This window comes from Centropristis striata, chromosome 2 (assembly GCF_030273125.1).
Source record: "Centropristis striata isolate RG_2023a ecotype Rhode Island chromosome 2, C.striata_1.0, whole genome shotgun sequence".
In the NCBI taxonomy this organism is placed as follows: domain Eukaryota; kingdom Metazoa; phylum Chordata; class Actinopteri; order Perciformes; family Serranidae; genus Centropristis; species Centropristis striata.
In genome coordinates this window covers 21,072,487-21,079,163 of record NC_081518.1, presented here as the reverse complement: position 1 = coordinate 21,079,163, position 6,677 = coordinate 21,072,487, and positions in this window count along the sequence as shown.

Genomic DNA, 6,677 nt, shown 5'->3' with positions numbered 1-6,677 from the left:
TTGTAGGAGGCCTTTGGGGGTGAAAATGTGTTTCAAAAATGTTTTGTGTTTTCAAAAATGTTATGTTTTAGTAAGTTTTTAAGTAATTGTTGTAATGTTGCAACATTGGGCTTAATGGGGAGCAGATCTCCTATATTTCCACTCATTGTCTGAACAACAATACAGAACTATGGATTAATTTGCAGGGTTTTGCTTTTGCCAAACCAGTATATAACATAATCTCAGTCATGTTGTTATGAAGAGTTATGCATTTTGATATTAGTTTACATTATTTACATGAAGTCTGTGTGCACATCCACATTTATTTGCAGTGATACTCCCAGAAGCAGTTCGTGTCCTCTGAAAAACAGAGCGGATAAGTTGAAATCACGAAAAAAAAGTTGAAATGACGAGAAAATATTCAAAATAATTAAAAAAAAAAAAGTTGAAGTCACAAGAAATGGTCAAAGTCAGAAGAAAAAAAGTTGAAGTCACAAAAAAGTCAAAATGACAAAAAACTTTAAATCATGAAAAAAAGGTCAAAATGAGAAAAACAAGTCAAAGTCCCGAAAAATGATTCAAAAGTAGAAAAAAAGTTGAGATCACGAAAAAAAAGTTGAAATAACATGAAAATCGTCAAAATAAAGAGAACAAAGTTGAAGTCACAAGAAATTGTCAAAATGAAAACAAAAAAAGTTGAATTCACATTAAAACAGTCAAAAAGACGATAAAAAGTCTAAATCACGAAAAAAAAATTAATTAAAGAGAAAATCGTCAAAGTAATGAGAAAAAAGTTGAAGTCACAAGAAATTGTCAAAATGTAAAGAAAAAAGTTGAAATTATGGAAAAAAGGTCAAAATAAAAGAAAATCGTCAAAGTAATGAGAAAAAAGTTGAAGTCACAAGAAATTGTCAAAATGTAAAGAAAAAAGTTGAAATCTTGGAAAAAAGGTCAAAATAACAAGAAAATCGTCAAAATAATTAATAAAACCTGAAGTCACAAGAAATTGTAAAAATGATTAGAGGAAAGTTGCAGTCACATGAAAACAGTCAAAATGAGAAGAAAAAATCGAAAACACTAAAAAAAATTAAATGGCGAGAGGATCATCAAAGTAATGAGTAAAAAAGTTGAAGTAACAAGAAATTGTAAAAATGAAAAGGAAGAAAGTTGAAGTCACATGAAAACAGTCAAAATGACAAAAAAAAAGTTGAAATCATGACAAAAAAGTCAAAATAACGAGAAAATAGTCAAAATAATTTTAAAAAGTTGAAGTCACAAGAAATGGTCAAAATGACAAAAAATTTGAAATCATGAAAAAAAGGTCAAAATGAGAAAAAAGTCAAAGTGACGAGAAATGATTCAAAAGTAGAAAAAAGTTGAAATCACGAAAAAAAAGTCAAAGTGACGAGAAATGATTCAAAAGTAGAAAAAAGTTGAAATCACGAAAAAAAAGTCAGAATAACGAGAAAATTGTCAAAATAATTTAAAAAAGTTGAAGTCACAAGGAATTGTCAAAATGAGAGGAAAAAAGTTGAAGTCCCTTAATTTTCGCCTCCTCTATCCTCTATCCTCACTTGAATCGGAAGTTCTTTCGCAGGCGCCATCTTTAAGACCATTCCAAAGCTCTTATTTGTGCGCAGAGGATAGAGGATAGAGAAGGCATATCGGAGGAGGCGCAAGCGAGGATACATGCGAGCATCCTAAGCGGAAGTCTTTTAGCGGTGTCCCCGCCCCCTGACTGGACATCAGTTATTGATTAGATGCTGCAACTGATCAGATTTATCTTACACATTGCAACATCGCTGTAGTTTCAAACTATAGTGGGGCGGATTAGCTGAACAATCGATCATTTTGTGACAAAAGCTTTATTACAGTCTAATAGAAAAGAACATTAACTTCGTATAACATTTTATTAGATCTTGATATTCCCATTCACAGGCTACGGCCTCCTCTTTGGCTTGTATTCTTCTGTTAGTGGAGCGGCTAAGTAATATAATCTTTCAGTTTATGATACAAGCGTGAAAATTGGCATGAACACTCTCCATGGGTCACTTGACAAGAAAATTGTCTGAGACATTTAAAATTTTAAGATGGCGGCCATTTTTCAAGATGGCCGACACCCAAGTGGAGCAGTTAAGTGACATAATGGTTTATTTGGTGATACAAGCATACAAATTGGCATGAGCAGTCTCTGTTGGTCACTTGACAATAACCCACCCACAGTTACTTGAAATTCCAAAATGGCGGCCATTTTTCAAGATGGCCGACACCTTAGTGGAGCAATTGAATGATATAATGGTTTATTTGGTGATACAAGCATAAAAATTGGCATGAGCAGTCTCCATGGGTCACTTAACAAAAAAATTGTCAGAGACATTTGAAATTGTAAGATGGCGGCCATTTTTCAAGATGGCTGACACCTTAGTGGCGCAATTCAATTATATAATGGTTTATTTGGTGATACAAGCATAAAAATTGGCATGAGCAGTATCTGTAGGTCACTTGACAATAAGCAACGCACAGTTACTTGAAATTCCAAGATAGCGGCCATTTTTCAAGATGGCCGACACCTTAGTGGAGCAGTTAAGTGATACAATGGTTTATTGGATGATATACGCATAAAAACTGGCATGAGCAGTATCTGTGGGTCACTTGACAATAAGCCAGCCACAGCTACTGGAAATTTCAAGGCGGCAATTCTTTTTTTCAGGATGACTGCCACCTGCCATGTGGACCTTTCAATTTCTTATGAATTTCCTCATAGAAATGTATTGGGTTCCTCAAGAGAGGTTGTTTGACTGTGCTTTGTCTGACTCCTCCAGTTTGGTAAAACCTGACAGGAGTTCCCTCCCACCGGCGTAGCTCTCCAGGTTCACCGAGGTTCACAGGCTCCCTTACCATGAGGGCTTTTTTAAATACTTTTTTAAATTACTTTTTTTATAACTAACCATTACTACTGCCATTAAACATGCCAAATAAATACTCAGGGGTGGGGAAACACAGTTGTGGTGCTGAACGGACAGTGCTCCAAAATATTAATTGAGCAATGGTTAATACTGAATGGCAATAATGACGGATCCAGAGGCAACAGCAGCTCTGGCTGACACGGAACCATGACAAACAGTGTCTGAAACTATACTAGGGAACTAAACTGAAAATGTGAAAGCAATGTTACAAAGTAAAAACTGAACATGTCTCAGTAATAGGCTGGTGACAAAATAGAACATAATGTGCAGATGTGGCGAGGGGAAGCCGAGCCATAGGCCTACACTTGAAAACACAAAGGACAACAAGGAATAACACTGGCAAAAGAAACAAGCAAATAAGTTCTAGCAGGGGCAACTGAGTCCATATCTGTAGCACTTACACTTTCCAGTACAAGCCTTGGTGCACCCACATTTTGTCAACTCCCAACAACTCTCCGCAATAGGTGGAAGTGGAGTCCAGAAGACTTTCCACTCCTTGTCCTGTTTACCCATCCCTAGTCGGACGGGCTCGGCATTTGTGGATGTCTCTCTTCAATGCCTGTCCCCACTCATATCCAGCCTCATAAGAAGTCTGGGATCTTCTTGACCTCTTGACATGGATATCTTTGGTATCTTTAGTGTCCTTAGCAGCAGTAGATGCTCTCTTTTGGGCCCTTTCCAGCTGTGTGTTGTTGAACATAAGTTTACAGCTTGAATGATATTTTGCTCTGTTTCTTGTCAATGTGCTTTCTATGCCATCACCTTCATCTAGTCGGGTTGGACTACGTAAGATAGGCAGAGCATTTATTTTATGAAATAATGGAACATTTCTTGCAATGGTATTATAACCAGTATGATCTTGGTGTCCTGCTGTTTGTTTTCTCAACTGTTATGATGGCTTCTGCAATGTCTGCAGCAAATTCAAAGGCAGAGGCTGAGGGTTTATCCTTTTACCACCTTTTAATAAGCACTTTGATGTATGGGATACAACTAAGTTCATGCCTTAACCCTACACTTAGTCCAATCGTTCATCCAATGCCATTTTTACCCTGTACGATCTGTACACCACCCAGTTAACTCAAACTACTCAGAGAGTTGTCGTCTCTTCTTTGACCAACTTTACAATTGGCTGACACTGAACCCCACTCTGAGTTTAACACCAGTCATATATCACCAGTGTGCCCTGGTAGTGCAGATACTCACCCTTGTCTAATCTGTCTATGATCAACAAATCAACACAACTGTATTATGATGTTTTAAAACTTGTTTTCCAGAATAATCTAAATCCCAATACATTTCTATGAGAAAATTGATCTTTTGAGGATCCAGGGGGCGGCCATCTTGAAAATAGAAATTTCAAGTGGCTGGGAGTGTTTTTTTGTCAACCCAAGTAACTGTGGGTGGCTTATTGTCAAGTGACCCAAGGAGACTGCTCATGCCAATTTTTATGCTTGTATCACCAAATAAACCATTATATCACTTAACTGCTCCACTTGGGTGTCGGCCATCTTGAAAAATGGCCGCCATCTTGGAATTTCAAGTAACTGTGGGTGGGCTATTGTCAAGTGACCCACAGATACTGCTCATGCCGATTTGTATGCTTGTATCACCAAATAAACCATTATATCATTCAATTGCTCCACTAAGGTGTCGGCCATCTTGAAAAATGGCCGCCATCTTGGAATTTGCGATGGCCTAATATACAGATTTGTTTGAAACAGATCCACCAACACATCCACCAAATTGTGTGCTTCTATCACAAAATAAACAATTCTTGTGATTTATTGAGCTAATCCGCCCCACAGGGGATGCACATTTTTGGGGGGTGCTACCCACACGTTTAGCCCTGTTGCTCATTCCATGAATGCACTATCCTTACAAGCTGTACCTCGTTGTAAAGGTGACTAATCAGGCTTTCCAAAAATATACAATTCATCACCAGTTGGTATTATTAAAAGGGCAGTTTTTATTCATCATTGATTTATTCGTATAACAAATGCCTGCCACGGCCACTAGGGGGCGCTTTTGAGGTGGCCCAATATCCAGATTTATTTGAAACATATTCACCAACACATCTACCAAATTTCATGCTTTTATCACAAAGTGAACGATTGGTGTAAAATATTGAGCTAATCCGCCCCACTACTAGTGAAAACAGATCACAGATTAAACTAAAATGTCTCACCACAAGTTTTATATTTTATTTATATGATTAACCATGTACCGGTAGTTAAAATCTGTTTTATTGTGGCTCTAAACAACAAAAACACCACAAACATATTTCTTCATTTATAATAATAACTTGGAGGGGTTCTGTTTCAGAACCCTGTCTACTCACCACCGGGGTCCCTCAAGGCTTGGTACTTGGTCCGCTCCTCTTCTCGATATACACCAACTCCCTTGGCTCCCTCATCCACTCGCATGGCTTCTCCTATCATAGCTATGCTGACGACACCCAGCTTATCTTCTCATTTCCCCAGTCTGAAACACGTGCAGCAGCACGTATCTCTGCATGTCTGGCCGAAATCTCCCAGTGGATGTCCTCGCACCACCTCAAACTCAACCTGGGAAAGACTGAGCTACTTTACCTCCCAGAGAAAGGCTCCCCCACCACTAGGGTTGCCAACTCCCCGAAAAATAAATAAGGGACACCTCATTGGCAGGGCCGGCTGACCCGATTGCCTTCACCCATCCTGGCGTGGTGACATTTTTTAGCCCCTTTTTAAGTAAAATGATTTTTTAACAATTTGACTCGAACCTGAATTGAATTAGATGCATATTTTTGTGTGACATGAATACATGGAAAACAAATGATTATCCAGCAATTCACTTTTACACAAAATAACAATTAGGCCCTGTTCTTCAAAGATGTAGTGGAGTTTGCTGATAACAATTTGATTCACTCCTTTTGTTGGCTTTTAAAATGCAGCATATATGCAATTGAATGGCCATTTTGGAAGATTATACCATTCCATAATTCCAAATTGGTTCAGTAAAAAGGCATTACATTCATGTCATGAACACATGGGGACCTGGTCTTCAAGAATGCACTGGAGTTTGCTAATAACAAATTGATGTATTTATTTTATTGGAGCAGCATGAATACAATTGAATGGCTATTTTGGAGTCATGCCGCTGACAAACGGGCCGTAAAGTGCAATGTAATTGCGCACTAAAATTTAAAGTGCAGATGGCGTGACCGCAGTACTGGAAGCATGTTGTTTCAGATCAGTCAGTCCACCATGGGCTACGGGAAAAGAGCGCCGGCACAACGTGCAGTGTGCTTTATAGATGTTATCACACACTTTTTCCACCCAGGTGCTTCCTTTTTCCCAATCTTCAGTATTTTTGCATCCTTTTCTGTTTTTTTCTCGGAGGGGTACTAGACACATTGCTGCTCGAAGGTGTAGCGCCCCGTGAAGCGTCGGCGTCTGTGTCACTGTCCCCTACGCATGCTGCTTTGTTGTCTTCTGCTATCTTCTCCTCGACCAATGGGATGAGCGTATTCTGTATCGTCATACTCGTGTGTGAATATGCTGTCTGTTCATTGGTCACAGAGCAGGACTGCCTGGAAACAAGTTTACCGTAAGTTTACATATAAAGCGCCCTGTTATTACATTTTCATTGGCATTTACTGACTATTTTTTGACTGTCACAATAATACGGGACAAAGTGCGTCCCTTTTCACCTCAATACGGGACGGGTGCTTTTGTTTCTAAATACGGGACGATT